Source organism: Cricetulus griseus, chromosome 5, assembly GCF_003668045.3.
Source record: "Cricetulus griseus strain 17A/GY chromosome 5, alternate assembly CriGri-PICRH-1.0, whole genome shotgun sequence".
Lineage (NCBI taxonomy): Eukaryota > Metazoa > Chordata > Mammalia > Rodentia > Cricetidae > Cricetulus > Cricetulus griseus.
The window spans coordinates 128,248,790-128,261,160 of NC_048598.1; the positions used below are offsets into that span (position 1 = coordinate 128,248,790).

A 12,371-nucleotide genomic window follows, 5' to 3' on the forward strand; every position below is an offset into this window, starting at 1 on the left:
ACAAATACAGTCTTGTCAACAAGTGCTGAGAAGAACTGGATACCCATGTGTGAGAGACAGAAATGATATCCCTCTCATTTGATATGAAGACTTTTCTAAGAGGATACAAAACTTAAATGCAGGACCAGAAACTTTAAAACCACAAGAGGGAACCTAAGGTCTAGACATGACAGCGACTTTCCGAACAGGACTTCAATAGTTCAGGAAATAAAAACTGATGGATGGGATTGTATTACAATGGAAACAGCAAAGGGAGCAACTAGGACAGTGAGTAGGCAGTCTACAGAATGGGAAGCAGTCTTCATTAGCTGCTATCTGACAGAGGATTAATATGCAGACTATAGCCCAGGGATAGGGGTGTATGCCCTTTAATCCATCCCAGTACTCAGGAGGCAGAGACATGTGGATTTCTGTGCGTTTCAGGGCAGCATGGGTTATAGAGCTAGTTCTAGGGCAGCCAAGGCTACAGAAAGAAAGAAATCCTGTCTTGAAAAACAAAAACAACAAAAACAAAGAAACAAACAAAATACAAACCAACCAAACATCCCACCACCCCAGAATATATAAAGAACTAAACAAATTAACAACAGAAGAGCAAACAAACCATTTACCAAAAGGTCCAATGAACCAAATAGACCATTCTCAAGTATTAATGGCTAATAGTTATACAAATAGGTTTATCAGGGAAATGCAAATCAAAGCTATGGTGAGATGTCATTTGACTCCAGTCAGAATGTCTGTTATTGAGAGATCAACAGAGTTGCTGGGAAAATTGAACCCTTATTCACTACTGGTGGGAATGTAAATTAGTCCAGCAACTATGGAAATCAGAATTTTCCTTAAAAAACTAAACTTAAAACTGTCATATGAACCAATCACATCACTCTGGTATACAAAGGCATATGTCAGAAAACAAGAGACATATCTGTACACGCATGCTTATTCTATAGGACCATAATGCACAGTTTAGAATCAACCAAAATATCTGTCAACAGATGAATGGATAAAGAACATCTGACACATTTATACAGTGGAGTATTATTCAGCAATACAACAATTAAGTACAATTCAGCAATAAAGAGCACATCCATGGTCACAGGAGAATGGATGGAACTGCAGATCACCATGGCAAGTGCAGTCCCTCGGGCTCAGGAAGTTTCTAGTGAGTTCTTTCATATGTGGAATTTAGAATAATGTTATGGAAGTGTAATGGAGACATTTAGGGAAAAGGAAGAGGACTGGGAAGGGGGAAAGAAGATCAAAGAGGATAATGGGTGAATCCAGTCAGTATATAATGTTTGCAATAAGAATTGTCTCAGGGGAATGGATTCTTTGTATAATTAGTATATTGCTTTGAAAGGGGAATAGAAGTATACCCACTAGAGCAAACAAGCAACAAAACAAACTCCAAATAAACAAAAGAGCCTCAGAGAGAGAGAGAGAGAATAGTGGAAAATTATTTCCCCCAATTTCAATATGGATATTGGCATATTCAATATGCCAACCCTATTCACAATTTTAATTACTTTCCTTCCTCCACATCCTCTATCTCCTTAAATAAAGTGAAACATTACCTTTGATCTTCTCTAAAATGAAAACTATCAATGAGCAAACCCAAGCAAACTGAGCAGAAGGTGAGTTTTCTTTTGTGTGTGTGTGTGTGTGTGTGTGTGTGTGTGTGTGTGTGTGTGTGTGTGTGTGTGTGTCTGCATACATGCACATGTGTATATGCATGTATCTAGGCAATATAATTATATAAACCTTTTAAAAAGCTGGTGTCTTACTTGCTATGCAGCCCAGGCTGACTTTGAACTTGGAATTATCTTGCCTCAGCCTCTTCGGTTCTGGGGTTTCAGGAACACACTGCCATGTCATACTTCAGTGAATACCTTTGAGTTATTCTTTGGTGACTCTTATGTGGCAACCAATAGCCCTTGCCACAAAAATTAATCTTATGACTAATCTTATGACAAAGTCCTTTGAATACTTTCTATATAGAGATAAGAGTTTTTTCCTGAGACCCTTGAAGGTCAGTGTTAGCTGCTATTGGGAAAACACATATTCAATTCTACTAAATGTATGCAATTTCTCATTGGGATGCTTATGTCAGTCTATAGCAGCCTTTGCCATGCAGGGGCCTCCCAGCAGCCATATGCTTACCCATGTTAATTCTGCCTGACATCCTAACTCTTCCCACCATGCCACTTGCTCTGATGAGAATAATATTGAGTGTATTTTCACGTGCTGGTCGGTGATTTGAAATTTGCCTACTGACTTTGTTTAATCCCTTTAACCCAGTTGGTTTCTAGGGATTTCCTGTAGGGTAGGAACTCCAGTCACACTATCCGTTTATTATTGTGATATTGGTTAATCATTTTCTTTCCCATATTCTTGATCAATCTGTCTACAAAGTTACTAACTTTATTGGCTGACTTTTTTTTTTATTGATTTATCTTTTGGTTTTTATTGTGTTAATCTCTGTTGTTAACCTTCCCACCTCCCCTTTTCTGCTCCCCAAGGGCATGCCTCCAAGCAGAACAATTCTTGTACACAGCCTGATATTCATGAATGTCTTTTGTTTCTCTACCCCAATCCTCCCCCAAACTTCCTTCCTCTTGGGAAACGTGTCTCTTCATCTCAGGGGCTACTCTTTTCTAGAAGATGTTCCCCGGTTGTGAGTAGCAGGCTCTAATTGTGTCTGGACAGAGGGGTGGGTGTCTATCCATTCTATTCTCATGGGCTGCCTGTTCAGGGGGCCTTTCCCAGGCTGGCCGAAGAGAACACTCAAGAGTCTTTGGGGAGGGAATATACCCTTTTCCTGCTCTATCTCTGTCCATGGTGCCTAGCTCTCTCCTGCTTCAGGCTGCCGCTCTTGTAAATCTCCTATTTCAAACTTACCTTTGTAGGGGTTTCTCGTGGTTTTGTGTTTTGAAGTTTTTGTTAACTTCTTTCTGGGGCTGGGAAACACCCAAAACTCCACTGAAGGACAAAGGAGCCAACACCTTCCCCTATCTTTTTGTAAGTACTTCTGATTTTGCCTCAGTGTGACTTGGGCTATTATCTAATCTAGTTTTCTGATAGGTCTTTTGAATCTTCATGCATCTACTTAATATGGTAGAATCTTGGTAATTCTGATTAGGCAAGAAAGGGGGGTGGTCTCAGATCAGAGGACACAGCATCAAGTTCCCATGCTTCATACTGGAGAGAGGCTGCACAACCTGTTCAACGACAGAATTAAAAAGTACTTACAGGTTGCTCGACAGAATAATTCCAGAAGTGATAAAACATTGGGCTTGCATTTAACTGCCTAAGACTGGCATCACCAGAGTCATGGCATTATGGGTATTATATCTTTTGAAGCTCACCATTTAAGTATTCTAGACTCCAGATAAGGTTCTGTCTGGAGAGAACACTAATAAAAGCCTTCATTGGAACATGCAAATTAGCTGTCTGCAGGGGTGGCAGAGGTGAAGAATGTTGGCAATTTGGCTGCTTTTGTTACTTAAGGGGAGGATTTGATCATCTGAATGCTTCATGCGAAGGAAAACACTGTAACCGCAAATCATGTTTTTATGGGAAACAATGAGAAGCCCATTCAATCTCAGTTAGCTGCGATATCAGCTTCTCGGTGCTACAGAACTTCAAAGTGTAATTACTGGGCTAAGCAAAGACAATGAATTTTAAAGAGAAAAGCTGTACAACGGAGACAAGCACACTTCCCAGTAGTTCCTTGCTAAAATGTAGTCCACATTGTTTCTCTACCATAAACAGCCCTAGGTGAAACTAAAACATAAAGCTTCAGCAATATTCTGGTAAATTTAACATGCTCAGGGAATAGTTATTTTTTCCTTATTGAGTATCTGCGCTGGCCTTGTGGCCACTTGTCTCTTAGAGCTTCTGTTAGACTACTCTGTGAGTATGTGTGTGCACACGTACATACTTATGTGTGTGGGAGGGCCCACACATGTGCTCACACATATGGAGGCCAGAGGTCAAGGCCAGGTTTCTTTTTCTGTCACTCTCCACATGATTATTTTTTAAAAATAATTTTGTGTATGAACACAAGTGTGTGTGTGTATGTATGTGTATGTGTGTGTCTGTGTGTGTCAGTGTGTGAGTGTGAGTGCATTATACGTGTGCATGCATGTAGGTGCACATGTTATACGGCATGATGATGAGGCCAGAGGACAACATGTAGGAGGAGTCTGTGTTCTTCTTCCACCAGGTGAGTTGGGGGTTTAAATTTATATTGTCATGATTGGTGACAGAAATTTTTATCCCCTGAACCATTTTTTCTGGCCCTTCACCTTATTTTTTTGTGACAGGATCTCTCTTTGAACATGGAGTTCACTAATTCAACTTCAATGGCTGGATAGCAAGCCCCATTTTAGGTACCTGTTAAGGCACTTAGCGTTTTTTACATGGGTGCTAGGGATTGTTCTCAGGTCCCCTTGCTTGTATGGAAGGCACTTTAATGACAGTGTCATCTCCCCCGGCCCCATTACACCTTTGTGTTCGTATTTGTTATTTAACCTTTTAATACTATGATTATTTTTAAGTGAAATTAGTGCATATGCCATATGTCACATCTAGGCTTTCTGGTACATTTGGGAGACTACAGAAGGCCTGGAATATAGTTTGGACCTTTGAATGTCTGTGTTAGACTACATAGAACATGAATTGTTGTCTGGGCCATTTACTTCCTGTGTCATCTTGATCAGACTCATTAACTCCTTACACTGGCATGTTGTCATCAGTAAAATGCAAATTGCCATCTCTAGCCCACAGAGAGAGTGTCCAGAAAGATCGAAAGGTTATGGATCTCAAAGTAGGGTTTTAAGGTAGGATGCCAAATGTGAACAAGAATGGTTTTAATGTATAACAAAACAATAGTATCAGACAAGTGTGTTTCCACCATTGCTGGGTACTCCAATGTTTACAGCATCTATTTAAGACACAGTAGAATTGCTTTTCATTGCTACGGATTGCACCCTCATGCATTCTAGGCAAGCACTGTACCATTGCCTCACACCCTCAAATGCTCTTTTCAATGGTTTTTGAGACTGTGTCTTAGGAAGTTGCCCAGGCAGGCTTTGAGCTTGTGATCTCGACTGTGATCCTCTTACCTCACCCCGCCCCCCCCCCCAGGCCTGTCTGCACCATGAAGTCCAAACTTATTTTTGTATCAAGGTGGACTGTGATAAAACCCCTATTTCTTTTTAAATTTAACTTTACAAATTATCCTTCTTCCTTCTTCTCAGAGTATATTGATGGAGGGTCTGAGGGAAAAGAAATGTAGACACTCTGTTACTTATCCAGGGCGGTCTATATAGTCTGTGTCCATCAGGATGCTCAGGGCTTTGGAAATATATTCTTTCAGTAAATGATCTTTATGTTATTTATTATTATTATTATTATTATTATTTGGTTTTCTGAGACAGGGTTTCTCAGTAGCTTTGGAGGCTGTCCTGGAACTAGCTCTTGTAGACCAGGCTGGTCTCAAACTAACAAAGAACTGCCTGCTTCTGCCTCCCAAGTGCTGGGATTAAAGGCATGCACCACCACCGCCCCGCTTATTAATTTTTTTTGTGTGTGTGAAATTTATCTGGCTTACTCGGTTTACCCTAGCATCAGGATTCCAGCTTGGACCTTCGTCATTAGGACTATTGACAATTTTCCAAACTCTTTAATTTTCCTTGGCTTCCATCTTTGTGGTTTGGGCCTTCCTCGTAATTGGAATCACAGGCATGGCCCACCCAGTTTGGCATTCTTTTTGGCTCATGTGATCTTTTCTTGTTACAATTCTTCCTTCCCTGGAACCAGTCGCTAGGGAAGGCACATTGAAAACTGATGTCAGTCATTTGCCTGGAAGGTTTGATTTCATTCACCCTTTGAATTTATTAGGAGGAAAAAAGGTCTTTAAAAAGATATCTCTACCACTTTTTTTTTATTCAGTGCAATTGACGTCACCATTTTTCAGGAGCTTGTTCTATGACTCACTTGTGCTGTTGTAGTTGAGGGTTGATAACGCCTGGAGGCTGGGCAGTCGGCTTTTGTAATGATAGAGGTTCCATCTGTCTGAGTTGGTTTAAGGTTGCCCTATCTTCAGTGCCACAAAATTCACATGAGCCTGAAGACACTGCCTGGACTAGAGATTTATTGGATTTTCTGAACAACGCCATTCTTAATGAAAAAGTACCTCCCAGGATCACCATACTCTTTCTTCATTCTAGCTCCCATACTGAGGCTCTGCAGGAAGGCTTCTCTTTAATTTCTTTGTAGGCAATACTGAAAGAGAATCTCTTGTGTTCCTGCTTGAATTTAAGAGATGTATATGCTGCAAGTGTCAAGTTGATGAAAAATGACCTCTTTAAATACATGTCTTAAAGCAAAATGCCTCAGAGACAAATTCATAAGAAAGATGCATTTCAAACTGAAACTTACAATTCATTTTCACAGGAAGAGAGCCAGGGGTTATTTCAATTTCACATCACTTTATTCTGTGTTTCTAAATAGTCTATGTCTCTCCAGCTATATGTTTTCTGCCTTCATATGTTCTTCAATGTCTTGCTTTTTCAAATGCCAGCTGGTGGTCTACCTACCTTTTAAAAAAAATCCCTGCCTTTGTGAGCTTATAGACACCTTTCTCTTTAGATGAAGGGTCTAACATTTATAGCATGCTTGCTGTGTACAAGTTCTGTGCTAGGTGTTTTATTGATGTTGTATTGTCTGACCTGTAGTGTGATATTATGAGGTAATGCCATTATTGTCCTCATCTTGCAAACTGCAACAACAAAAATCAACTAGCAAGTGAACCAAATCCAACAGGAAGCTTAGCAACTTTGTTTCACATTAAATAAAATAGCTGGTGACAAGACTTGGTTTTGAATTTACATATTGGGCTAAAAAATATAGCTTAAACCAAGGAACAACTTTTTTCTCCGTTATCTAACAGCTGGTGTAGAAAATTTCTTAGATGAATTATGATCAGCCTTTGCCCACATGCCAAGCAGTTCTTGACTAGATTCTCCAATGGACGTCATTTGGAGGTCTTCCAACAGTCATATTCTGATACAGGTCACCTAGAGTTCGTGTTGGATTCTATAGTCTGGGGGCTCAGCCCCATAGGCTGTCCTCACCCCTGAAGCCATCTGTGAGCACAGGTTGTAGTTGTAGGTTTGTGCCTATATTTCAAATATCTCAGAGAGCTATTGTGGGAATAAAATAAACAAATCATTAGAAAGTGATTAGTTAACTTTTCATTCATGCATTTTTTTGAAAGGGCTCAATGAGCTGAACAATGCTGGTTACACCAGTGTTCAGATCCATGGGAGGTTTCTCCTGAAGGAAGCTTAGGGTCCAGTGTAGAGAAACAACTGAAAGCTTCTTCCTATTGATTGCCAAGAGATGTAGTTGGATGCCTGAGCTAGTAACTGAAATTACTTTGGTAAAGGAACTGAACTTTAAGTTCTTGCTCATCTTGAGTTTATCATGAAGAGATCTGGCAACAGATTAAAGCAACCGCCTGTGAACTGAGCTCACTTAAGACTTCCGGGGGCTCTTTGTGTCTTCATGGCTGCCATGTTTTCCCAGCCCATGGTATTTTGTTTCTCTCTGAGAGTATTTTTTGCTTGTATGTGGTGTGTGTGTGTGTGTGTGTGTGTGTGTGTGTGTGTGTGTGTGTGTGTGTGTGTGTGTGTGTGTGTGTGTGCAGGCACATGTGTATGTGCAGGTGCACATAAATGTATAAGCATGTGTCTGTGGCAGCCTGAAGTTGATGCAAGTGTCCTCTTCCATCACCCACCACTTTGTTTGCTGAGTTACGTTCTCTTGCTGACCCCAGAGCAAGCATCAGAAACATTTCATCTCATCCATCATATTGCTCTTCCAAAGCCCACCATGGTCCTCACAGGTTTCATGACTATATCCTAGCTCCTGCTTTTACTAGCAGCTTTATTATCTTAATTATTCCTAGTTTGATTTTACAACAGAATCAGTTTTTGATTGACTCACTTTTTGTTCCAGGTTAGACAAAAATCTCTGAGCAATGTATGGAATGATGCTCCTAGGTCAGACCTTCCTTATCCTATCAGTTGTGGGCAGGGTACAGAGCAGAGGGTGGATAGGTCCCTTCAGAGGGTCTAATGTGACAGGGTAGACTTCAACATGAAGTGACATTGACTATAAATAATTTATAAATGGAATTGAGGTATGTCAGTTCTTAATTCTCTTATGTCAATATTCAACCTAATTCATTTGCATATGGATATTCAGTTTCCCCAAGTATAATTCTTTTAACTGATTGATATTTCTGCATTGGATAGTCTTGAGACCTTTGTCAAAATAGCTTGTCCACACATTGGAGGATTAATTAGGTTTTCTGTTATGTTCTATTAGTCTTGAGATCTGTTCTGAAATATATACCTCACAATTCCCTTACTGTAGCTATAGCGAGTTTTAAGAGCAAAGTATGAATTCTCTATTTATTTACTTTTTCAAGACTGTTTTGGCTATTTCTGAGTTCCTGAGATTCTTCATGAATCTTAAAAGAGGGTTTTCCATGTCTACAAAGTGCCATTGTAGTTCATGAAGCTTATATTGACTCAATAGATCTCTTTGGGTAGTATTGTTAGACAATAATGTCTTCCAATTTGTGAATATGAGATATGTTTTCATTTAATTAAGACACATTTAACCTTTTTCAGAAATATTTTCTAGTTTCCATTGTGAAAGTGCTTCAATTCCTTGGTTAATTTCTTGCTAGGTATATTATTCTTTTCACATTACTATAGCTGTGGACGATTTCTTCATTTCTTTTTCAGTTTGCTCATTGTTCACGTGTAGTGATGCAATTGATAGTATGTGCTGACTTTATATCCTGCCCTGTTGCTGAGTTCATTGACTAGTTCTAATTTTTTTTGTGGGTTTCTTATACATGAGCAGAGATAATTTTAGTTCCTCCTTTCTAATTTGAAAGCCTTGTATTTCTTTCCTGAATCTGCTGAATTGCTCTGGCTAGAATCTAAATATCGCAATGAATATAAGTAGTAAAAAAAAAAAAATGGGCCTCTTTTCGTTGTTCCTCATCCTAAAAAAAAAGTTTTTTGTCTCTCACCATTCAAGGTGAACAATATATTTCTCATTTATATCATTTATAAGCCCATATGGTTTCTTTCAATTACTAGTTTATTGATTGTTTATGACAGAAGATTATTGAATTGAGTCCTTTTTTCTGCATCAGTTGAGATGATCATGTTTTTGGCCTTCCTTTTGCTAATATAGTGTATTATATTGATTGGTTCTTAAGTTGAATCTTGCTTGCATTCTATGAATAAGTAATACTTGACTATGGTGTGAAATTGTTTTAATATGCTGCTGAAATCATTTTGCTGGAGGTTTTTGCAATCATGTTTCTGAGGGATATTCATCAGATGTTTTCTTTTTGTATAATGTCTTCACCTGTCTTTGGTATTAAGGTATCACGATCTTTTAGAATGAATTAGAAATCATCTTTCCTGCTCAGTGTTCTGGAAAAATCTGAGAAGGATTTGTGTTCATGCAATGTTTGGCAAGATTCACTATTGAAGCCATCTCTTCTAAAAATATCCTTTGTTGGAGGATTTTTATTGGTTCAATATCTTTACTGTCTGTTTACATTCTCTATTTCCTCATAAATTAGTTGTGGAAAATCAGTCGAATTCTAGAAATTTCTCCACTTCATAGAGTTTATCCAGTTTGTTATTATACAGTTGTTATAGTGCCTTTTTATAGTTCTGTTACTTCAGAAGAGTTAATTGTAATATCTCATCCTTCAAGAGTTGAGTATTTTATTTTTTCCTTTCTTATCCTAGCTAGCTAAAGGTTTGAGAATTTTTTTTAGCATAAATAAAGGCTTAATTGGTTTGGTTGGGCGAATGACAGACTGGCATAAGCTCAATTAATTGTTTCACACACTTAAGACCCTTAGGATGACACAAAAAGCTAAGCTTATTGACAATGGGCAACAGGAAGGGTGTGGAAAGGACCTGAAGGCTTCTGAAGGTTCACAAAGCTACCGGGACTGAAACCAATGTCCTAAGAGCAAATCCAGGATGGAAAAGGGGTCATTCAGAGCTGAAGATCTTTCCGAGACTGGATCACTTCTGGAACTATCATGTGCTCCCTGATGGGTCACTGTGGTCTCTCTCCGTCCCTCACTGTCTACCATAGTGCCGTGCTCCTCCACTACCCCGTCTGGCTTAGTGATCTTGGTCACAGAGATGCTCTTGAAATAGGATTTGGGTTGGGTTGAAGAAGTGGACCGAGCCCTTCCTGGGAAACCTGGGAGTCAAGATCATTGTCCTCTCTGGCTCTAGAATGGGGAGTCATAGGCCATATATCATCCAACCTATGAAAAGTTCCCTGAGACCCTCAATCTGGAGCTGGCTTGGGGGATTCAGGTCTTGGATGACTCTCCAAGACCCCCTCAAGTCTGGGTACTTAAGCATTGAGTCTCGAAGCGTCTGCCCTTCCCGCGGTCTCTCACCAGGTGTTTCTGACCCAGGACCTGAAAGTTCAGGAGAGTAGGAAGGCAAGGTCCAGGCCCCCATCTCGCTGAAGATGCTATTGAAATCTCTTACTAGATCATCAAAGCCAAAGTTATCGTGGAATCGCATCCCTTCTTCTGGGCTGACACTGAAACCGAATTCCTCCGGAGGCTGAGAACCATCAAACCTATAGCTCCCTCAACCCCACGTGCCTCTGTCTTCTTCTTTGTCATCGTCATCGTCATCATCTCGAGTCATCCCTCCAAAGAAGGGATCTCTGTGGCTCCGAGGTTCACGAAAGCCGAAAAAGCCCCGGAAAAGGTCAAAGAAGCTCATTCCTGTAGGTGCCCTAGAAACTTTAAACTTCTGCAGGACATGAGAACCACCGGACTGCCAGCTTGCGCTACCCTGTCAGAGGTTTGAGAATTTTATTGAGCTTTTAAAGCAACAACCTTTTGGCTTAATTGATTTTTCTCTAGTCACTGGCCTTTGTTTCAATCTTTATTATTTACTTCCCTCAGCTAGCTTTAGATTTAATTTACTCTTTTTCTACAGCCCCTTAAGTTGCTAAGTTATGCTGCTGAGAACTTTCCTACCTTACTTTTAAAAAGTGTTCTTATAGTTACAATTCCTTTCCTTGGCAATGTTTTTGGTATATCTTACAAGTTGTGGTATGTTGTGTTTTTGTTTATCTATGTTATGAGTTAAATTTGAAATGTCCCCCATGGGAGTCACATGTACACTTTTACAAATTTTACTGATTTTAGAAGTTTTTTTTAAAATAAAAACTGAACACAAATTTTTATTTAAATACGTATTGCAGATATCTTCTCTGTTACATGGTGTGCCTAATCATTTCACCAATAGTATCTAATATGACGTTTTAATTTTGAGAGCTATTTTAAAAAAGATTTATTTCTTATCCCATAGTGCCCTATGCATATCCAGCTTCAAGGTCCAGGATATCCTGTGCTCTGGTACAGCCTGGCACGACTACCATTATCATCATTCTCATCGTCATTATTTCGTGTGTGTTTGTGTACATGTGTGTGGATACAGGCATCTTTGCAGGTCAGAAGAGTGTAACAGATCTCTTGGAGCTGGAGTTATAGATGATGGTAAGCCACCAAAGTAGCTGTTGGGAATGGAAGTTTAGTCTTCTACAAGAAAAACAAGTACTAAGACATTGTTCAGCCCCTGATAAAGTAAAAATTAACATTATTTTGTAACATCTTCTTGTTTGAGAAACTTTTGCTTATTTCTACATCTCAAGTAAATTCCCCATTTGTTTTCCTTAGCAGCTTTATGCTTAAGCTATGCTTCATTTCTAATTAAATTTGAGATGTGAGTTGGAGGCTAAGTTTAATAAGGGTATGGATACACACACATTTAATTTGATGGTTTCTTTTTCCTCACTGGGTTGCTTCAGAGCTTTGCTGAATATCAAATAAGCATACAATTTTGGGTTTATCTATATGACGTATATTGTAGTCATCTATTATCTTATGTTTCAGTATCACAGTCTTGATAGTATGGCTACAGTAAGTCTTCATTTTATGTAGTTTAAACTCTTCAGCTGAATTTTTTCTTTTCAAGGTCAGTTTAGATATTTGAAGTTCTTTGCATTTTCACATAAACTTTAGAATGACTCCCTTAGTTGTTTGAAATGCTTTCCAAGATTATGTTAGAAATTATGTTGAATTGCTAGATAATTAGCATATTTGCAAATGTTACTGCCAGTGTATACACATTTTATATCGCTCCATTTATTTAGGATTAGTTAGTATTGATATCGCTTTATAGTGTTGTTGTATCTCATCTATTCATGCCTTTTAAAACCAGTTT

General features: G+C 39.0%; 1 pseudogene; it reads right to left on the reverse strand.

Annotated features, from left to right (window-relative positions):
* Positions 1–10,051: 10,051 nt before the first annotated feature.
* LOC100768612 lies at positions 10,052–10,935 on the reverse strand (annotated as a pseudogene).
* Positions 10,936–12,371: the final 1,436 nt, after the last annotated feature.